Source organism: Crocuta crocuta, unplaced genomic scaffold (genome assembly GCF_008692635.1).
Source record: "Crocuta crocuta isolate KB4526 unplaced genomic scaffold, BGI_CrCroc_1.0 scaffold152, whole genome shotgun sequence".
Taxonomy (NCBI): Eukaryota; Metazoa; Chordata; class Mammalia; order Carnivora; family Hyaenidae; genus Crocuta; species Crocuta crocuta.
The window spans coordinates 2,234,492-2,258,273 of NW_027528798.1; the positions used below are offsets into that span (position 1 = coordinate 2,234,492).

The 23,782-nt window shown below is 43.5% G+C and overlaps 1 protein-coding gene across 3 annotated transcripts in view; it reads right to left on the reverse strand.

Annotated features, from left to right (window-relative positions):
- The window catches only part of CDH11 (cadherin 11), a 95,817-nt gene that overhangs the window by 63,975 nt on the left and 8,060 nt on the right, over positions 1-23,782 (reverse strand). The window contains exon 1 of one of the 3 annotated variants that reach the window (XM_077755513.1): positions 14,542-14,826. The exons of the other annotated variants lie outside the window; for them this stretch is intronic. The gene's annotated coding sequence lies outside the window, so the exon portion shown is untranslated. Of the gene's footprint in view, positions 1-14,541; positions 14,827-23,782 lie in introns of those variants that run through there. 3 annotated transcript variants of the gene reach the window in all.

Sequence of the window (23,782 nt, forward strand, 5' to 3'; positions counted from 1 at the left end):
CTGAAAAATTGTGCAAACTTACAAAAAAAATTCTTCTTCATCTGAGACTGACTTTCTCCTTCCCATAAAACAGGAGGCTGGCAATAGCCTATAAAGGTCTTCCATGCCTACCAGAGCCTGTTGAGTCTGTGCAGTGCTAAGACACAGCAACCTTCCCTGGATGGAGGTTTCGCCTCATTTAGAAAGTCTGGGTCCTGGCTGGCAGGACTGCTGCATGCATATCTACAGGAGGGTACACTTACATCAGATATAATAGCAGTGGCATTCTCTGGGACTAGGCAGTGCAGACCCCTGTTAACGTGACAGGCTTTGAGTTCCAATATTAGGAATCAAAACTTCACCTGATGGGCAATGGGAATCCATTAAAAACTCTGGTCCAGAGATTGATGGAATCCGAGCTCTCAGAGGTATATGGGAGGAAATGACATGAGAACCGGGAGTTCTGTCACAACTGTTAAGAGCAAGGGCTCAGGAGTCAAATGAGGTTGGAGGGCTAGAGCTCAAGAGCTACTGCCTGTTCACTAGGTATAGGACTCAGCCTCCATGGGTCACCATGCTGCCATTTTGAAAATGTGAAAACGTAAGGACTGGGTCTCAGAGGAAGAGTTAAAATGAAAGGAGGGAATCCTGGCCCACTGCAGGTGAGCAAAACGATAAATTAGGAGTTTTGTTCCTTCAATAAGAAGGAACTTTAAGACCTGGATACACTGATATGACATACAATACACCTACAACATGCAAGAAGGTACAAGCCCTACAGAAGTCTTTAAGAGGCTGTCCATTAAGAGGAGATAAGCAAAATAATACTTATAACAGGAATTATTAAATATAATGATACAAATAAATGAGAGAAATGAGATAAAGTAGACCAATGTTGTCCAATAGAAATACAATATGAATCACATGTATAATATTCAATGTTCCAGATGCTACATTTTTTAATGTTTATTTATTTTGAGAGATTGAGAGAGAGGCAGTACAAGCAGGGGAGAAGCAGAAAGAGAGGGAGAGAGAGAATACCAAGCAGGCTCTACACTATCAGCAGAGAGTCCAACCTGAGGCTTTAAGATCATGACCTTTGCCAAAATCAAGAGTTGGATGTTTAACCAACTGAGTCACCCAGGTGCCCCTAGATGCTACATTTTAAAAGGTAAAAAAAAAATGGGCACATTAATTTTAACAATATATTTTACTTGATCCAGTATGCACCCAATGGTACCATTTCAATGCATAATAAATATATGATTTATTGAGATATTTTGTACACACCACTCCCATTTTTGTTTGTTTTGTTTGTTTGTTTTTGGTCCCAAGTCTTTAAAACCCAGTGTGTATTTTAAAATTACAGCACATCTCTTCGGTCTAGCCACATTTCAAGAGCTCAATAGCCTTGTGTGGCTAGTGGCTACCACTGAGGACAGCACATTAGAGGATTCTAGCCTATCTGGAGAAGGACATGTGGTCAACAGAGACTTCTTGGATTCATCGCAGGGGTTCAGATGAGAGGTAACAAGGTTCCAGACTGGAAAAATAAGCCTTGGTTAGAGGAAAGGGGGCTCTTACAGAAACTATGCTGATATGGAGGCCCTTGGGAACTGGGAAAACTGAGAAGGACAGAGGCTGAGGCTGCATTCTGAAGATAGCACTGCTGCTCCTGCCTTCAGTACGGGAGGGGCTAGTTTGGGGATAAAGTGCATGCATGTGTTTAAATGTATTAAGCTTGTGAAACCAAAGGACTGATGCTTATATGGGAAGTTTCAGAGTAGCATGAGGTTTCTGAGTCCTTCCAAGAGTACGTATTATAATGTTACCATTTCTGTTTCCAGTCTGGGCATTCTGCTGTATTATTCAAAGTTAGAATCTCAAAACTGGATGAAACCTCCCTTAGACCTTCCACTCTTAGTCTTCCTTTGGTGGAAGGGAGATAATACAGAAATGCCAGGCAACTTGTGCAAAATAACAAAAAAAAACAAAGCGAACCAAACCTAAAGTCCTCACTCTGTAGAGGAAAATGGAAAGGGAAAGCATAGAGTGGAAGATAATTTATTCAGCGTCTACCCTGCCCTTCTGCCTCCCCCAAACCCAGCTTAAAAGCAGCCCTCCCTTGCAAACTACTACTATGGAACAAACAGTACACATTCTAAAAGGGTAAAGACATTCATAAATAAGGACCCAGGAGCTCTCTTCAAGGACCATCAGTGGGAAGAGGGAAAACAATGCATATTATCACTGGAATCTGTAGGGGAACACTTTCCACAAAGACTGTTGTTGTTGTTGTTGTTGTTGTTGTTGTTGTTTGGTTGTTGTTTTTTTTAAGTATAATATAAACAGTAAGAGGAAGAATTATCCCAAGGTGGTCTTAATAACTCACAAGAGCTTGATGTGGGGTTTTTATTGGAAATAATGACTAAAACAAGGGGAGAGAGTGCCTCAAATCACCACTGCAGAGAGTCTTCAGAATCTGGCAGCATCCAGCCTGTGACCCCAATCCACTGTGGCCTGCACACTTGGATCCAGCGTAATCAGCCTCCGAACATAAGTGCAGAATGCAGAAAGTCAAGCTGCTTCCAATTATCAGAAGCTTGATTCTTACCAGAGTGCGGGTGGGCTGTTTTGGAGGTCTCTCTCTAATGTACCTCCCCAAACCATGCTATCACGCTAAAGGTAGACTAAACTCTGCCACATTTTTTAATGGCTTTTCTTTTCTTTTTTTGTATCTCTACAAATACCACAGAAAGTTTTCTCCCCCTTTATTTTTAGAAAGCAGACACCAACAATAGCCTCATAATGATCTCATTGTAGTTTCAAATAATCCAATCTTTGAAGCCCAATTCTTTCTTTTCAGATGTATTAATGTCATTTATCAAAAGTAATGGGATTTTTAAAAAAGTTAAGCATAAAAGAAGAGTAATGGGATACAGCAAACCAGTCAAGTGCCTTGTACATGTGCAGAGCATTTTCTGAAGCATATGCCTAACACTTTCAGACAGGCAGGACTTTCAAAGGCAACGTTAAGTGTCTTTTGTGGGTCTCAGATAATATGGTTCACTTAATTAGATTTTCCATAATCCCAGGTTAATCCTATTGTGAATTACAGACGTGAGTTTTGACTTGCCTGGCAGAAACATCTATTGCTACAAATGCATTTCTGGAAAAAAACGTACCTTATTTATAAGTCATTACCAGAATCATTACCATAGAGACTGCTTCTTCTAACTCCCTCAGGTAGGAGTGACCATTTCTACTCCTTTGGACTACATTGTCCTTTCAGACAATAAGGGTGCTTCTGATTGTTTTTTATCTGTGATTATGTCTTCCTCTTCCCCAAGATATACAGAGTTCTCTAAGATTTGGGGACACTGAATTCCTTGCAACTGAGTAGTGATGTGTACAGCTGACATGGCCTCTGTCCTTTAGGGAACTTAATGTTTAGATCAGTGTCCCTAGAACTTGATTGCACATTAGAATTAACTGGAGAGTCTTAAAAATCCCATTGGCCAGGCTTTACTCAACACCAATCAAAATCCTTGAAAATCAGGAATTGTATTTTTGAGGCTCCCCAGGTGGTTCTGGTGTCATTTGAGGTGAGAAGCACTGGTCTACAGCTCCCCTATCCAATATGGTGGCAACCTAGACACATGTGGCTTTTTAAGCTTACATCAATTTAAATTAGATAAAATTAAAAATTCACTTCCTCAATGTCCTAGTGCCACTTCAAGGGCTCAGTGGTCAGTGGTCATTTTTATCACTGAAAAAAGTTCTATTAATGAGTGTTGGCCTTATGCTCTAAAACATCTTCATCTGAATCATAAAGGGTCTGTTGAATGAAGTTATATACAAAGAACAATGTACTAGGAAGATACTCAAAGGTCTGCCACACATTCGTTGTGCAATGTCCAGTGGTGTAGACCTCTGTTTTCTTATCTGTGAAATGAAAGGCTAGAAGGGATGGATGGCTCTCTAGAGGTGACCAGCGGAATGCCCTGAGAAATGAAGAGGAAAGGGGCTGCGTATGGGTGGGGACAGCCCATTGAATCACAGCAAACAGAAGTAAAGCCAGATTTAGCAAAAAGGTCTTCAAAAAAGCAGTTTGGCTGCATTTAAAAAAATAAAGGAAGAAAAGAAATCACTTCTGAGACCTTGACACCTAGCAGACTCCCAGTCTCAGCCGTCTGCGGCTGAGTCCGTTCCTGCTTCAGCGCTTGTGATCTCCTGGGTTAGGGAGGAGGCCCCAGCTCTGAGAACGAACAACCAATAGCTCCCTGAGTATGTTTTCTCTTATGACAAAGAAAGGACAAATGATGTCTAGCCTCCCTGGCCCCCAAGTTAATTTGAAGCTGGAATGAGATAACAGATAAGGGAGGCTCTTTGGAAAAGCATCATGTCCACAGCCTAGGTGAGAATGGGGATGATGGGACGCTGGCAAGAGTGGTAACTTCCATTCCTTTGGGCCCTCTTAAACGTTTTGGCTTCTTCTTGTCTTTGTAGGCTTGTAGATAAACAAATGCCAAGGACCTGTTACCATTACAGGAAGGAGATATGACTGCAGTCTTCTCTGATAGAGATATAAAATCTGTCAGATACTGCATATGGATTCCTTTCATGTACCTGGGCACCCTTTCTGTTTGCTACTGGACTCAAAGGGACCTGGTAAGGCTGACTTGTGGGGATGCTGACCCCTTGGGTATAGCTCCTCTGCTGGGGATGGTGTGTGTGGTGGCAAGAAGTGGGATGGCTGCTTTCTACAAGAAAAGCTATGAAAATATATTAGAGCCCCAGACTCAATAGGGATACAGGACAGACAGCCTGCTGCAGAGACCGTGCGTGGGTCTTTCAATTACCCTTGGTAGGGGATGGAAATGGACCAGTTGTGTGGAGTCTGGACAAAGCTTCAGGTACTTGACACATGAGATATGATGAACTTTCCCAGATGGAGAGGTTCTAGGCCAGATAGCCCTCTGCAGAGACCATGGATCTTTTAATTATTCTTAATAGGGAATGGAAATTAACCAATCGTGAGGAGTCTGGACAAAGCTTCAGATACTTGACATATGAGATGTGATGGGCTTTCCCAGATAGAGAAGTTCCAGGAGACCATCCTAGTAAAGTCCTCATTCACCATTCAGCCTCTGTTTGACTGGNNNTCCCTGAGCACCTATCATGTGGTAGGCACTGTGCTAAGAGCTATATATATATAAATATAATTAGTGTTTGTTTATTTTTGAGAGAGAGTAAGCAAGGGAGGGCAAAGAAAGAAGGAGACACAGAACCTGAAGTAGGCTCCAGGCTCTAGGCTGTCAGCACAGAACCTGACATGGTGCTTGAACCCACAAGAGATCATGACCCAAGCCGAAGTCATATGCTTAACTGACTGAGCCACCCAGCTGCCCTGCTTTACATACATTCTTGATCACCTCATTCTCTCCAGCATTCTCAGGAGTTCTGTGTTATGGCATTCATTGTCCAGATAAGGAAACAAGGGCTTGGGACACTTGACTTTCAGGGGAATGACTTTAGTAGATATGACTAATTGGCACCAAAAATAGGATTTGACCATTTGAAAGCTCTTGGCTATTTACCTTTTGTGTTGGACTCCTCTGTAATTCTCCCATGGAGGTCTTAACTTTAATTTCTGGGGACGGTCAGAACTCAGCTGGATTTCATTCCACATGGCAACCATTTAAGAAATATTTGTGGAGACTAGGGTTTCTACAGTAGTTAAATGCTATAAATTTAGTGAAACATGTTCTTTGCCCTCAAGAAACACATACGTTGCTGGGAGTTTTAGAAATTGGGTATTTCACCCAAGGGTCAACCATCACCAGCTCCTTCACTGTTTTAGAGGAATCGCCCCAGATGTTCTTCAGCCTGCCCCACTCTTCCCAATAGTCCTTGAATGAATGAAGCATGATTTTTAAACCTCTCCTTCATAACGTTTTCCACATTAGAACAAAATTTTGCTCTACATCCTTCATTGGTTCAGCCTCCAAAGGAGGTGCTAATGATGAATAAAAGGCAAGCGGTGCAGGGAGCCGTAGGAGGGCAGCCAGACAATAAATATCTTCTAACAAAGGAGCCAGCTCAACATGAAGTCGCTCTGTGAGATCTCATGAGCTAATCGTTAAAAAGAGTGACTATGTCGCTCAGGGAAGGGAAGAGTTACATGGTGGTAGAGGCAAGTCCCACACATCAATATTTCATCTGAGGGCGTGAAGGTGAGCCCAGAATTATTCTCTGACAGGAAGAGTGGCTGTTATCCAACCACTGCTCACACAGCTGGTCAATTTAATACCCACACTGCAAAGGAGATTCAAGCCTGTTTTCAATCCTGTTTTCAACTGGAAAGGAGGTGACACTAGCTTGCTTTTGTTCATTTGTTTCTTTATTAAATTTCATAAACAAGCAAAATAATATAAAACTTTAATTAGTTTATAGAGCCACCATGTGACAAATTCCAACTGGATGTTTCTTCATGTCTCCCTAGGAGAAGTGTGTGCAGCCAGGGATAAGTTTTGCCATTGCTCTCAGGTATCTTACATTGATTGCCTAAGTACCTCTTTCCGAAAACATTTTACTGGAAAGGCAAATTTGCAATCCATGGTACCACTGGTAAGCCAGAAAGTGCTCTCTAGAATCACTCACTAAGGGCAAGCCCTTTTATTTATTTCAATGTTTTTTATTTATTTGTGTGTATATGTGTGTGTGTGTGTGTGAGAGAGAGAGAGACAGCGTGAGCAGGGGAGGGTCAGAGAGAGAGGGAGACACAGAATCTGAAACAGGCTCCAGGCACTGAGCTAGCAGTCAGCACAGAGCCTGACTCGGGGCTCGAACCCACAAACCGTGAGATCATGACCTGAGCCAAAGTCGGATGCGGATGCTAAACCGACTGAGCCACCCAGGTGCCCCTAGATCAAGCCCTTTTAAAGTTCATTTATTTTGAGAGAGAGAGAGAGAGAGAGAGAGAGAGAGAGAGAGAGAGAGAGAGAGAACACAAGCAGAGGAGGAGCAGACAAAGAAGGAGACAGAGAATTCCAAACAGGCTCCACACTGTCAGCACAGAGCCTGACGTGGGACTCAGTCTCACAACCATAAAGTCATGAACTGAGTTGAAATCAAGAGTCAGATAATGCTTAACCGACTGAGCCACCAGGCACGCCAAGGGAAAGCCCCTTTAGATCACAGCTGCCTCAATCAACCAAGGAGCAGATGAATAAGGAACAACAAAGCCACTGCTCTGTGTCATGAACTACGCCTTCAAGGAATTACTGCCTTCTTGGCAAGACATCCATGATGGAAATGCCCACTCTTGCATCTCAAGGACGTCTGCCCACCAGGCCACAGAAACATAGCTGGGACTCCTGGTGCATAGCCCATTCCTGGTACTTAATCAAACCATGACCCTGGGTGTCCCAGGCATGGGCCCTCTGTACCCCCAAGGTCTTAGTTCCAATCTTCTATCTCTTCCACACCTAGACATTTTCAGATCTCAAGTACAGCATTTTAACTAAGTCCACCCAGAACTCACAAGGTAGGGGTCAGGGGGAGATTCAGAATTTGAAGGCTAGTTGATTTGACAAATGTACACGCTCAGAAAAATAACTAACAGCTCCAGATCCAATCATCTCATTAAAATCAATATAAATATAAACATCAAGAGAGGTCAAGATATATTCAGAATGGCATAGCCACTTCATGAAGAAAGGACCTAGATCTGGATAGAAAATGGGTAGAATTCTGCCTGGTAGAAATGGGAGGAAGGCACCACAGCCTCCTCTTCAGCCCTTCTCTGAAGCCAGGTTTATACCTCATTTCACGGGAATCTTCCTGTCTCGTCCTCCCTGTGACTGTTCTGCTGAGAAGCCCAACTGGATTGAGAGGGCCATGCCAGGTTTTCCTCTCTGGGGCATGGCCTGCCTTGGCAGTTTTACCTACTGCTTGAGGTCCCACTTGTATCTGGACAGAGGAGACAGTAAAGGACGTTGCTTCCTGCCTATATCTATGTATCTCTGGCACTGACTACACTCTTCGCCCACAAGGACCCTCTTTGCACCAGCCCAGATCAAGGACTCTTTGGTCTCGGTAGTTTCTACTGCCTTAGAGTTGTTCTACTTACCCATCCCCCAGGAGACTCCACATGCTCATGCCTAGCCTCCCTCCCCTTCCTCACTCTGCAGCTGAGCTATTCCAACAGACTTTAGGGCTGAGTCTTTGTAAGGTGCTGCCGAATCCTGCTTTGTCCTGTTCAGAGTGAACTCAGACAGCCTTTGGCTGATACATAATTTATATCCTTTTCTTATGTCAGTACTTTTCTAGCACATGGGCTCCAACCGATACCCAACCCTCAGCGTTTGGGTAAACATTGGGACCTTGCTTCTGAGGAACAAAAGTTCAATTGGCACACACGGATGTGTCCTGGTGACTATGTTCCACACAAAAAAAGGAAATGACTTTTCAAATCGAGTCCTAAATGAAAAGTGATGCTAGCATAAAGTTAGCAGAGTATAGGTTTTTTAGGTATGAGGAAGGAAATGGAGGTGTCACTTTGGGAAAATTCAGAGTGAAATAAGTTCCAATGGTACCCAAATGATAAGGGTACCATTCCTGGGGTCATAGGAAAAAACAAAAGGACATTTTGTTGAACATATTTAAGGGAAGCAAAGTCTTCTTCAAATAATTACAAATCATGAATTTGGCAGGGGGTGGAAATGTGAACATAAAAAGATAACATTTTTTTTTCTGCAAAGTGTAATAAACATGTGATGTTTTTTCCAGTGAAGCCATCTTAGAAAAGAAAATCATGAGAAAAAGGAGAGATTCATATTACAGGAGAATAGTGGCAATTCTTTCACTCACAACTGTCTAAAGAATTTTTTTATCAGTTCTCTTTAATAAGCACGGAGAATTGAAACTTTATATTGAAGACAAGTGGACATCATGTATGCTACCTAAACTGATACTTTAAATTGTGTGCCTTTATTCCACTGTGTGGCTTGGTTCTCCTCAAAACAATCCCTTTGTCATTTTTCTCAGTATCCTACACAACAACAACAAAAAAATCTGCATTTTTAAAGAGAGGACTGAGCCTTAATGGGAACTCACCTGGGATTTGCAGCCAGGCTTCAGGTATGCTGAAGTGACAAAATTACATTACAAGTTCCCTTACAGCTGTCTTAATACGGCTCATTTCTCTTGAGTTGTATCCCATGTTAAACCAACTCTTGCTTTGCAGAGATGAGATGGATTTCTAGGAATAATCATCACAAGCTTGCAAAAAGCACTTTGTGCTAAAGTAGAAAAATTTCGATTCCTAATCATATGACTTAGGACTGAATACTCATCTGCAACTCAGAAAGTCTGTGTGTTTCAAAACCTGCCATTCCCATGATCTCAAGCCTATTAGATCCTAATGGGTATGCCATTTACTTTTGGGGGGAACATGAGGTGTCAGATCTTGCAAATAAAAATACAGGAAACCCAATTAAATTTGAATTTCAGAAAAACAACATTTGTTCTTATCAAAAGTATGTTACATAAAATTTAGGGGACATACCTATATTAAAACGATTATTTGGTTTTTGTCCGACATTCACATTTAACTGTAAGTCCTGTATATTTGTCTGACAAAGCGGAAACTCATCTATTAAAAAAAAAAAAAAAAAAAACTGGACTAGGCAAGTCAATCTCCAAGCCTCAAGTGATTTTTATCCTAAATCCCAGAATCATTTTGTCTCCAAATATCTTCTTTGCAAACTCAGAAAGCTGTTGCCTAGTCCTCAGGGAAGTAGCATCACTGGGCAGAAGAGATCACATCTGTGGAAATGTTGACAGTTTGGGACCTTTAACATCAGTATAACTGAGGTCAGAGAAAACCAAAGAAGGATCTTTGATTTCCACGGAGCAGATAGAATAGGCCCTTGGATATTGACAGGTAACCTACAATGTAAAGGGCCTAAGGATGAAAGGATTATCTACAGTGATAATTGATTGAGAATTAGGAATAATGTTCTCTTTCATCCTCTGAGTTGACATTAGTTCTCAGAAAACAACCAATACCAAAGTCTCAGAGTCAGGATCATTTAAATTAGGAGCACATACCATGCCTGATTCGTAGGCAGCTTTCAAGAATGCAGCACTCATAGATGTTTGCTCACATACACACAAAAATTTGATAAAGATACATTCATAAAACATACCCAGAGCATGAACTGAGAACCTGGTGTTGAGCTAAATAGAGACAATCAACAAAGAGATGCTACCATGGTCCTCAGGTCACCGAGAGTGTAATGACGGTGGTGGCAGGCTTCAAGGCAGCTGAGAAAATGGTAAACACGTCATGAAAGGTGCTTTGATGGGAGCATTGGCTGCTGAGAGAGCTGACGGGAGATGCACATAACCCAGGGCACAAGGGTACAAGGATGTGGTTGCTCAGAGAAGATCTACTTGATAAACGTGAATGAAGTCTTGAAGTGATATCTACGAATGGATGAAATGTTCAAGGATAGGAAAAGCAATTTAGGCAGTGGGGACAATAGAAGCCAATATCTAAGGCATGAAATGAGAGTCTGTGCTCAGGTAATGGTAGGAAACTGGGACTGTAAAAGAGCAAAGGCTGCTCAAGAAAGAGGAAAGGGTGGGGCAGGAAATGTAGGCAGGTGGTGGACCACACAGACACCAATAACCACTAGCAATTATAATAATATTTGTGCTTTGGCCAATGCTTGGATTCATAACTGTCCTGCAGCATGCAAAGTGAGAGAGTCAGTAGCAAGTCAGTTGCCCATGCAGTAATAGCCACATGTCCTTAATTTTTGTGTCCCTCGGTCAAAATAAATGGGTGTATGCTTCTGTTGTTCATTTTCCATCAGGAAGTGTCAAATCTTAGAACTTAGAAGCAGCTTACAACTCAGATTTAGAATGGGTGCCTGACTGCTGTGGAGGGGGTGGGGAATCCAAAACAACACCTTCTGTCCCACTGTCAAGGGCTGGGGTGTGGAGGGTCAGGGAAAAGAGAGAAAGGAAAAATACCACGCTCCTATAATGTGAGCCCTTGAGCTAAAAGGATACTGCTTACAGTCTTATAACATAGGGACAATTATTCCTACTTGACAAATGAAACAAAATCAGACAACTTAAGTCCTCAAGTTCTGATATCAGATAAAATCGCATAACCTAAATTTGACCCCAGCTATAGGAAATATGCCCAAGTACACGTGCCAAGCATTCTCTAAATCCTCAGCAAAAACAGCCAAGGCAAAGTGGCTCATGATATAACCAAGGTGGTGCCTCTGCAAAGAAGGAAATTAATTTCATTCTGATTTCCCCTGATCTGCACTGTATGTACCAAATCACAGCCATCTTTGCAAAATTAAGGGCATTAGTTATCTTCCCATTCAGTCGAAGTGGCATTACACTTGCATGCAGACGTTCCTAGCTAAGCTGAGGAATATCAAGTTTTTACAGAATCATTCATCAAGAGGTGAGACCTAACCCTGATTAGCGTTTCAATAAGAAGCCTAGGACTAAATAGAGAAGAAGTGCACCATCACAGCAGCAATTAGGCACCTTCCAGACAGCCACATTTTTCCTTAGACCAATCGAGTTTGAGCAAATGAGAAATTTTTTCCTTTCTCTCTTTTTTTCCCCCGATGTGAAGTGAACTGCCTTAAATAACTGAAGAGGTGACAGCAAGCTTGTTAAAGAAAACATTTGCCCATTAAGTGAGGCTTAATTAAACAGAACAAAGGCTAATCATTCTTCCATCTAAGAAGTGGTACATCCCTGGTAAAACTACCAAGTGCTTTCAGCACTTGGTCTGGGAGGCCTATGATGACACCAACTGGTAAACTAGGGGGGAAATAATCCAACGAAACACTTCTGGACTTCAAGAAATCACATGTCACTTTGCAAAGCAGTGGATGAATTGGAGATGTGCTCTTGCAAATAAAGTTAATCAAATATTAATTTTTGTCTCCAATTATGCTGTCTTTAGATTTACTCATCACTTGTCCCAGTCGATGAGCCATTTGGAATTGTGGATAAGAGGTTTAGCTCCAGAACCGAGAGGGTCTAGTGATAGAAATTCTCCAGTAGTGCATCATCAATGGGGATGATGACAGTGGGAATCATGTACATTCCCCTCATCACCTTATCTCCAGAGGATGGCATCATATTGAGCACGGGGGAAGCAGAGCTTGGATGGTATTATGGTCAAATTATGTCTCCCAAAAAGTTGTTGAAGTCCAACCCCAGCACCTATGAAGGTGACGTTATTTGGAAAGACATTTTTGCTAATGATGAAGTTAAAATGAAGTTATTCAGGTAGACCCTGATCCAGTATCATTGGTATTCTTATAAACATGGGAAAATTGAACACGGGGTGAGGGATACCATTTATAAGCCAAGGAATGCCTGAGGATGCCAGAAGCTAGGAGGAATGTATGACAGAGTCTCTCACAGCCCTCAGAAGTCAACTCTGCCCATATATTGGTTTTGGACTTCTCGCCTCCAGAACTGTGATCTGATAAATTTTTGTTGCACAGCCACCCTGTTTGTGATACTTCGTTACTATGGCAGCCCAGGACACTAACACAAGTGGGGAAGAGCAGAGTGAAGTCTAGACGGGGTGATTTCTTAGTTCTTCCTTGCCACCCTTCTTCCAGGACATTTCTCTCCTGCAGTGTCCCCACTAACACCGTTAAGAGCACTGGGTTTAAAGCTGACCTCCACTCTCCCTCATCTCATGGCGTCATCTGAAAAATGGGGGTAATGGTATAACACATTTTTCCTTGCCTTGTTGTGAGGATTAAATAAGATGATTCTTGGGACACCTGAGTGGCTCAGTTGGTGGCTCTGACCCTTGGTTTGAGCTTAGGTCCTGATGTTGCGGTTAGTAAGTTTGAGCCCTGCATTAGGGCTCCGTGCTGACAGTACAGAGCCTTCTTGAGATTCTCTTTCCCTCTCTCTCTGCCCCTCCCCCACTTGTGCCCACTATAAATAAAGAAATGAATAAATAAATAAATAATTCTTGTCATGTACTGGACACTGTGTGTGCAAATAGTAAGTGCTCAATAAATACTACCTGTTATTATTCTCACCACAAAAACCTTGGCACCCAGAACTTAATAAGGTTAAAATCAAGTTTACACTTCTGTGGTTGTTAGTGAAACAATGTGGATGTGACTGTAATTAGACCGTCCAAATAGAACTGTCTGGTAACATCAGGTCGTTGGAATCCACATAGGCTCCTCACCATTGGATGGAAATGACTAGGAATTCAGGCCGTTCACACAGGCTTTAACGGGTGGTCTTCCACTCCATCCACCCCACACCCAGCACCCACAATATAGATTTATCAAGAGGAAGCACTGGAATCTACAAAGACCTGGCCATGTTGGAACTGACCTTGGAGGCCTGAAGGTCAGCAGGGCCAGTAAGGTGCTGGAAGGTGGGCTGCTAAGCTGAGGTGGCAGTGACCTCAGTGAGGCTGCTGGGAGCCCAGCTGAAGGCAAGGGCTCTAACCCTGATTAGCATTCGAGTGATGGGCCAGAAGGGAAAGACAGAATATCTGTCCATCAGAGGGGTAAGGGGACTGCAATGAGGGGGTTTCCCGGTCCCCTGCACTGGGTGACACATCCAGGGCTTTGAGATCATTATCGTACTTACTCTTCACCACAACTCAGTAAGGTGGTATTACTGCCTCTGTTTTACAAGAGAGGGAAGTGAGGTTCAGAAGACCTTTGGTGACTCAGGGCAAAGTCACAAAGCACATCACTTGCTGGTATGCAGACTCCGTGCGTGGAACCAGGGCTGTCTCCCTAACCATTCTGCACGATTGCTGCCGGCATCTGCCGCATTGTCCCTGCTAGAAAGTCGCGCTCAGTGGGTGGTTACTAATATTTAAATCAGACTGAAGACTGTATTGTCAAACCCATCTGCTGATAGTTTATAGCTATATACTTAAAAAGGCATAAATGCTTTTTGAATGCCAGTAGTATGCATCCTTAATTTTCTGCATTGTTTATGAATTGCCTGGAATAGAGCAATCACAATAATAATTCATACTTTATCACAGTTCCGTAATTTACAAAGGGCTTTCACCAACATTAGCTCATTTTACACATCAACCGACAAAGGTAAGCGTTATTATTATCCTCATTTTATTGATGGGGAATAAAAGAATAAGTCATACTCTCTAATGTTCTGAGATGCTAGTGAACCTTCAGGCTGCAATCATGAGATTAGGGCTTAGGCTGAAAACCCTACCCCAAGAACAGAAAAAATCTTCCCCGATGGGGAGCATAGTTTCCATTTGGGAGTGGACAGTTCTAAAATCAACCTCAATTCAGCCTGCAGCGGGAAGTTTTTCCTCCAGAAGGACACAGCTGATTAATAGCAGCCTCTGATGAGGGTGGCTCACAATTACTGGGTGCTTATTCCATGCTCAGCACTGTACCGAGCACTTTGCATGCTTTATTTAGTTCATCAGCACATGGCCCTATGGGGTTAGAGATGAAGAAGCTGAAGGTCAGAAAAGTAACTCACCCAAGATCGAACTAGTGACAGTCTCTGACCATCAGATCTTAGAGGTTTAACAATTTGACTTTAAGGCGGACAGTCTGATGGGTATAGCCATTCTCAGAGAGAAGAAAAATTCTGTGTTGTTTTGTTTCGTTCTCTAGTCCCGGAGCCTTTCGACTTCCACTGTGGCTGGCAGCTTGTTAGAAACGTGATGTGTACTTGATTCAAGACTCAGCTTCCCTTCTGCTCAGGACTCTTGGTGGCGCTGGATCTCACACTGCACTTGCTGGTAAGATGCCTATGCTCCTCCTCCGTAGGAACTGTGGTTTGCCATTAAAGAGCTTGATACTGCACAAACACTTGAACCTACCGATCCAAAAGTCCGGATGGAGAACTTCTGAGTTACAAAAGAACTGCAGACCCAACTCATTAGAGCCACAAACCCCCGTCGGGTGGCAATTTCCTCACACCCTTCTTGTCTCTGGATAAATCTGATGAGCTTCCAATATTTTCCCCAGACACACTCTTGCCACTTCTAAAATGATTTTAAACAGACCCCCAGAACAGCTCCAGAGGCATCAGAGGTGAAGACAGCACCACAGGTAGGGTCCGGCGCCCAGTGGAAGGTTAACTCTGAAAGGAAGAGGGATCATGGGAATGCTAAAGTCTCACTCTGTTTGCCAACATCCATCACTCAACTCTGCCCTTAATAACTAGACAAGGCTGAAAAGAAGAAGACTGGGCAGATGGAGATGCTTTTTGCAAACACTACAGGTGAAAGAGAAAATGCTGAAACACAATATACCGTGGCCTTAGCTTTCTGTCCGTTAGGGAGAGCTGGGGGATGGTTCACGGGGGTGACCGAGTGGCCTGGAACGTGTGCCTTCACAGGGAGAGCAGACTGATCGCTCAGGCGGAGGCAGGGCCCTGCTGTTCCAGCCAAGAACCTCCGTTTTAGATCTGAAGTATTAATTCAATCTCCCTTTTCTCGTGCCACTTACCAGCTGTGAGGCATCAGGCAAATTATTCAATCTTTCTCAGCCTCTCTTTTCTCATTGAAAACTGGAGATAAAATGCTCGCTGCACAAGGCAAAGTGGTAGAATTACATGATAGGAAGCCATGGCTGACACACAGTAGGCTTCTTCCCTGTTCCACATTTTCCCCCTACAGTCCTCGATCCAGGAACAGGGGACTTGCTTTCAGAGATAACCTCCCACTGGGCACCGGAGAAGAATTCAGCCCCTGCCTTAATCTTGGAAGCCAGAGCTCAAATCCTCCTTGTCTGCTGATAGACTCACTACAGAAAGTGCCCAGAGCCGGCTTCCAGTTACGGCACTGCATAGCCCAGCCTGAGCCAGAAGCACCCAGTTAGGAACCCATGCAGGGGCCCCTGGATGGCTGAAGGGGGCGGTCATTGTTTCCAAGGCTGCTATTCTGCAATGGGTGGTTTTCCCTGAAAAGCCAGTAAATATACCTTAACTGCAACTTGCACACTTTTTTGATTCACTTGTGATCAATTTTTGTAGCTGATAGATTATCTTTCTTTTTATTTTTTTGTAGCTCATAGATTATCTTTCTTTTTGTTTTTTTGGAGTTCATAGATTTTCAATGGAACTAAGAACCCTAAAGGCAAGCCCTTCACCCTGACCTCAGTTTATAAACAAGAAAGCTCAGGCTTCGAAAAGAGGCTCACCTTGGGGAGCTAGCACTGATAGAGAGCATGATATGCAGACAAAACCATTTCTGCAAACCGGCTTCTGGGTTAATATGAGAGGAAGCCTCCAGCCACTGCCAAACAGGGGCCCTGCCTCTGCAGAGAGCAGAGCTGTGGTGCTTAGAGGTGTGGTAATCCCTGCTTACCTCCCTAAGGTATGTGAGCATAGGTCATTATCAGTACTTCTAAGGAGAAGAAGCAGCATTTGTTGAGTTAGGGAACTGTGCTAGGTATTTTACATGCATTATCTCATTTGACTTTTGCAATAGTACTACGAGCAAGAGTATTATCCTGTTCCCAAAGAGGTTCACATATTAATTCTAGTTTGCCCGGGTCGACTTGTTTGGCAAAGAAGATTCTGCAGATGTGGTTAAATTAAGGGCCTTGATGTGGGCAGATTAGCCTGGGCTCCAGGTTATCACAGGGCCCTTATATGAGGGAGGCAAGAGAGACAAAGAAAGAAGCTGTGGTGAGGGAAAAAGAGGATGGTGCGATGAGCTTTAAAGATAGAGGAAGAAGGCCATTAGCCAAGGGATGCAGGAGACCCTGAGACTCTGAAAAAGACAAGAAATAAGATTCCCCCCTCAGATCTCCAGAAGGAAACCAGCCCTGGAAACAACCCGATTTCAGCCCAAAGGACCCATTTTGGACTTTCGACCCCCAAAACTCTCAAATAATAAACTTGTATTGTTTTCAGCCACTGAGTTTATGGTAGTTTGTCACAATAGTGATAACAATCTAATATTTAACAGATAAGCAAGCTGAAGCTTCATGAGGTCAGATCACCTGGCTGCAGTCATACGGAGCCAGTTCACAGGAAGCAGAAATGATGCATGCAGGGTGAGTGCTTGGCCCGTGCTCTTAGCCGGGCTATGTGGCGCTGGGGATAGAAGGGCACAAGTAGAATTTTACAACTTAAAAAATGCTAGATCTTCCTCAAGCCTATGAGACAGTCAAGATAGTCACTCTGCCCAGTTCCATGAAAACAACAATAAAAACATTAGCACGAGAGAGTAGTTAGAGGCAGAATTGAATTTCCAACCCAGTTCCGCCGACGCTTTCCATGACACCACTCCTGCCCCATATACCGTGCTGCCTCTGTAGCCTGAGCGGCATTTTTGCAGGTGCTGCCCTTCTGCAGAGACAAGCACCTGCCCATGGTAACCGGCGTGCTGGGCCACCAAGCCCGGGGAGACCGGTTGCCACCTTGATCAGCAGATACTCAGGCCAGTTCAACATGAAGCCGGCCCTCCAGCATAAGACTGTGTGCACACACTGGGAAAAAAATACCTGGCTGTCACCTGGATTCCATCAATGACTGAGAACCTGTAGGTACACAACCCACCTTTGGAAAACACCTGGATATTTGGAATTGTAGAGACTTCATTGCATTGCCATCACCACCACCCTGAGTCCTGTTTAGGGAGCCTTTCTAGGCGACATGCATTGGTTTAAGTGCATTAGAGGTAATACCACTTTTGGCTGTCACAAAATCCCTAGAGAGTAGACACTGATTATTGGGTGATTATTATAATCACGTCACAGTTGACAATGAGCCAAGAGAACCACAGAGCAGTCTCTTTCCCCGCAAGCGGCAGGCTGAAACAAGATCATGATCCAGGCATCCCTAATTCTGAGTCAACCTTCAATGAGGCTTAAAAAGGCAAATACTCTGAAATAGGCAAGGATATATTTCAGGACATATTAACCTTTAATTAGTATGATTGTTGTTGTTGTTATTATTATTATTATTTTATTGTTCTTTCACCTCTTAAAAGCTAAAAGGAAAAATCAATAAAATGGGAAAAGAGGATGTCGGCTGCTTAAGCCTTCTGTTTGGTAAACCCCAGTTCCTCCTTACCCCACGAGGATCTAATTTTATTTACGCTTCCTGAATGCAGCCAACCAGCTGGGACAGCCAGGATTTGGGCGCTGGTGGGAGACAGCAAACAGAGCTTTTGTTTTGATCTCACTGCTTAGGTTAATGCATCCTGATTCTTACACAGGCTGTTTCCCAGGATGCTGTTATTTCCCTGTCTGCTGGGGAAGCAAATGTCCCCGTGAAAATGAATTAAATGCAGCAGTATTTACAAATCTTGAGTCAGATTTCCATCCTGTACAACAGGATGAGAATTTGACCCATGATTTACACTAGTAAGCTGAGAATGACATCAGAAGCTCTCTTATTAACTGCAGGGGAGATAATGACTTAAGTGGCTTTAATCTAGACGTGTGCTTTACAATAGAAAAGTAAATCTGCTCCTACAGAGGAGAAAAGGAACATTTACTTCTATACTTAACGGACAGGATACCTAATTCCATGCCTTGTTTCTAAACATCCGTGGATCCCATATCTCTATGGTAAAACTCAGACATTCTGCTTGCGTTGGAGAAAAAGGATGCAGTGCAAGTCCAGAGGGAGACAGAGAGACCTAAGTGGAGGCAGAAACACCTCGAATGTCTGGAAAAGAGGCTTGCAGTGCTCTTTATGCAGGCTGGGAAAACTGACTCCATCTCCTTTCTCTCCATCCCCCTTTTCTCCTGACATATACCCGACACCTCCACCTCCGGTAGGCACGCTCATACCTGCTCATCCCTCACAGGGATGCTGTAAGAACTGAAGAGAGAGAGGGAAAATGATGAGGATGCTTTACTGAGGCAAATCATTATCTTTGATGTCATTCATGTTACTACTGAATTCTAGGATCTGTTTTTCTGGGTACCAACAAAGTGGGGTAGGAAGCATTTCAGCTCTGGAGCCAGAAAGGCTAGAGGTGAAGTCCCAGTCCCATTATTTGCCAGGTCTGTGGCTTCATGGGCAAGACACGAACTGATCTGACTCTTCATGTCTTCATCTGTAAAATGGGTATATGCCTCCTTTCTATTGGTGTTAAGCTGCCCCATTCCTTTTTTTTTCTATTTCAACTAAGCTCAATTCTCTGAAAATATAACAAATTTACTAAAGTTTAGCTGTGTAGAGTTTGTAGAATACTTAAGAAAAATAACAGTTTTCTTGAAATGAAATTCAGGTATCATAACATCTATCCTTTGGAAGTGCACAATTCAGTGTTTTTTTTTTTGTTTTGTTTTGTCTTTTGTTTGTTTAGTATATCTGCAAAGTTGTGCATCAATCTAGCACTGCCTTATTCTAGAACATTCTCATCACCACCCAAAAGCAAACTCTTAGCCATTAGCAGCTAGTATATGCAGCACATAGTTTGCTAATGAACACTTGCTATTCTTCAAGGTCTAGTAAATCTCTGAGGTCCTCACTGAATTACTCCTGGACTTATACTCAACACCAAAGTGTCAGGTGTTTGATGTATACCCCTCTGGGGCTCCCAGAATGACAGCTGCAATCTCCCCAACCTTTCCAAATAGCTGGTATATTCTTGGGGTTCAAAGGCCATGTTTCTTGCATTTTCTTTCCCCCAGCACCTCAGCTCAGGGCTAAATACACAAGTAGGGGCTCGGTAAGCTCATGACTTCTGACTGATTGTCCAGTCACCACTTCTACTGAAGACCAGCACATTTGTCATCTCTCTGCTTCTCTGAGTGCCGATGCCTCCACGAGCTGTCATGTTCCATGATTATTCTCCCCAAAGCATGTGCTATTAATTTTTCATCTTAATGAACTGTCCAGTCGAGTTTAGCAATGGGAATAGTGATAGAAGCACACTAAAAATGGCTTATGCCTTGCTATTGTCAGAAAGCCTCTCCTAAAACATATAGGAGAGATGTTTTAGCATATAACTGAAATATAGAGATGTTCCAGCATATAACTGAAATATAGAGATGTTCCAGCATATAACTGAAATAAAATATCACAACAGCTACAAACACCATTTGTCAAGAATGAAGTCGAGTGAGTGCTATTTCAAAAATTTATACTAACGAGCTTTATAAACATGGATTATTGGAATGTTCCTCTGATTGATACCTGCTTAAGCATTTAAGTGCACGGCTATTATTCTCTGTGTTTGCCTGAGTGAAACCACTTTGGGTACCAAACTGCGTGTCAGCCCTAATTTTCCAGAATATTACAGATGCACGTTCTTTCCTGATGGGAGATGGGTCAGGCAAGCCGGAGCAGGCCCGAAAGGCCTGTGTTAATGTGGAGACGCACGGGCAGAGAAGCCATTATGCAGCTGTTCGCATCCCAGGAGTGGAGTGCTCCGGGAACTGATGCCACTCAAATCTGACGGATGGCCCAGGAGGAACTGACAGAGGGAGAGGGACAGAGAGAGGGAATGAGAATGAGGGGTAGAGAGATAGGTCTGAAAGGTCTGAAAGGTCTGCTCCACTCAGCAGCATGGAGGAGCCCACACTCCAACATATTCCTGTTGACCCATCAGGGAAACATTTGAAACGTAGGTAGTCATTTGCTCAAGAAATATTTACTAAGCTGCTACTAGTGTGAATAGCATTGCCTTTGATTTTTAAGATAAGGGTGGGCAAGGCAGCCCACATCTCTGAGCCTCAGAGACTTAGAATCTCATTGAGAAAATGGACAATAAAACACGGAAGCCTGAAAGAATTCAGACGTGATATTCACAGATTGAGATGGCTCTTGTGAAGGATTAGACAGAAAGATGAAATGTTGAATAACTGAGGGTGGCAGGTGAAGCTGTGATGTCAGGAATGGCCTCAGGGGTGGCATTTAAACTGAACCCTGAATGATGACAAGCTCCCAGGCATGTGAGGAGACCCAGATGGAGGCAGCACAGAGTCACAAGCCCCTGAGGCTAGAAAGGGCTGGGCCTGTTCAAGGAACAGCAACATCCAATGTGGCTGAGGGGATCAGGCGAGGGCTGAGAGGTAGGGAGTGATCAGGTCTGGATGGCACTGTCGGCACAGTTAATGTCTGCGTTTTATTCTGATTAAGATGGATGTCAGGGCATATTTTTAAGGAAAGACTATGGGCAACGGCAATCACTCTGCAATCCCTCACCCCTACTCTGCTGCTGATTAAACAGCAGACATACCTGCATCCCTTTCCCTTCATTTTCTCAGTTCAACTGCTGACCCTGACCTTGCTTCCTGCAGACCTGGCCATCTGCACCTCTGTCTCCCCCCTCACTCTGGGCACCTCCAGTTCCCCTGCTCCAGCTCTTGCCTCTCCTAACCTAGACCTCACTCTGGCCCGCTCCGGGCAAAGAAGGGAGTGGAGGAGTCTTCTCATGGATAAGGAGAAGGCTGTTCACGCACACTCGGAAGCAGCATTTATTCTGCAAAGCAATCAGCAGGGCTCAATGGGAAACCTCTCTTGCCCCCCACCTAAGTGCAGGGGCAGCCAGAATGTTCTGGGAAAAGCACGTTTGAAGTGCAGAAACAAGACTAAAATCTATCTCCAGAGTAGAAGTGATTTAAGTTCCATGTGACCAGAGGTCGTTTTTTGTCTCGCTCCTCACAGTATCTTGGTACTTAGCACAGTGCGAAGCATCCAATGAATGAATACACGTTCAGTGAAAACAATGAAGGTACAAATGAATCTGGTGTGTTCATGCAGACACAAGAAGGCTTGTTGCAAAATATTCAATAGAGTTTTGTGGCAGGTTGGGTTCTCTGGGAAGACAGCTCAGAGATGGAGTTTCACATGTGGATGCTTATTACAGGGTGCCCTTGAGAATAATGCATGTGTGAGGGAAGGGAAGTAGGAACAGACAGAGAGAGAAGGTGAGATATGCTGGAGGCCTGACGACAGGCTCAGGTAACCCTGTGCGGTGCTCTGGGCAAGGATGGCTCTTCCAAATGATCTCAAGTACAGCCGAGAGGGCCAAAGCCCTATTGATCCAGACATCAGATGTGGGCTGCCCCAGGAGGGGCCATGACCTTGGCAACTGAGGCAAGTCCTGAAGGGGCTGAGAGCTGCAGATTCTCTCCCAGAAGCAGGCCTGCTAGCTGGGGCCACCAGCCTTCCAGTGAAGGGAAAATAGGGGTGGAGCGTATGACAGCATAGAGTTTAGAAGCAATTCTACCTATGCTGAGACCCACAGTTTCTTACAGGTGTTGGTATGGAAAAAAGGTTTGGATTGGTAGATCTGTACTGCCACAGAGCACTGGCAGGAGTCTTAGGAGAACAAAGGATTTAGAATCATGGCTCCACTGGGGTGCCTGGGTGGCTCAGTCCATTGGGCGTCTAACTCTTGATCTGGCTCAGGTCATGATCTCATAGTTCATGGGTTTGAGCCCTGCATTGACCTCTGCAGTCAAAGCGCAAAGCCTGCATGGGCTTCTCTCTCTCTCTCTCTCTCTCTCTCTCTCTCTCTCTCTCTCTGTCCCTCCCCCACTTGCACTCTTTCTTTCTCTAAATCAATCAATCAATCATGGCTCCGTATACTATGTGTGACTCCGAGCAGCACACCACTATTTTCTAGACTCTGCTTAACCTCTCTCAGATTTATCCAGTTTATTCCATTTATTCCTCCAGAGAATGAGATGGAAAATGTCCACATGCTGGGATCAAAGTGGGTGATGCAGAAGGAAGGGCTGCACAGATAGTGGGAAGGGAAGACACTGTCCCTTTTGAAAATGGACGTGGGGCAGTAAGCACTGCCTTATCTGGGAGTGCCAGCCAAACCCCTCAGCAGTGGATGAGACCATGTCTCTTTCTTATGAAGGCCTGTTTACCAATGGTACACATATACCCCATACACTGTGACAGGAGACACAGCATGAAGCAGCCAAATTCCATCCTCAAGGATCGTACAGGCTTGTAGACAAATAAATGGCAATGAGGTCACAAAGGAACACCACTGACTTTTCCATCAGGTACAGTGTCTGGGGCCCATAATACTTTAGGGGCTCACAGAAATGTTTGGATTTTTTTGTCTTTTTTAATTGAGATGTAATTTACATATACCATTATATAGTTTCAGATGTACAATATAATCTCATATTTGTGTATATTGCAAAATGATCACTGTAACAGATCTGGTTAACATCTGTCATCACACATAGCTATAGTTTTGTTTTTTGGGTTTTTTTTTCTTTGTGGTAAGAAATTTTAAGATCTACTTTCTTACCAACTTTCAAATATCCAATAGAGTATTATTAAATACAGTCACCATGCTGTACATTACATTCGCAGGACTTATTTATTCTATAATGGGAACTTTGTACCTTTTGATCACTTTCACCTATTTTGCCCACTCGCCACCCCCTGCCTCTGGCAACCACCAACCTGCTCTCTGTATCTATGAATTAGGTTTTATTTATTTACTTATTTTAGACTCTACGTATAAGTGAGATGATACAGTATTTGTCTTTATCTGACATATTTCTCTTTGCATACTGCCCTCAAAATTCATCCATGTTGGTGTAAATGGCAACATTTCCTTCTCTTTTATGGTTGAATAATATTCCTCTGTGTGTGTGTGTGTGCACGCACGTGTGCACACACACACATACACACCACATTGTCTTTACCCATTCATCTGTCTATGGACACTTGGTTGCTTCCATGTCTTGGCTATTGTAAATAACCCTCCAATGATTATGGGGGTGTATATATCTCTTCAAATTAGTGTTTTTGTCTCCTTTGGGTAAAT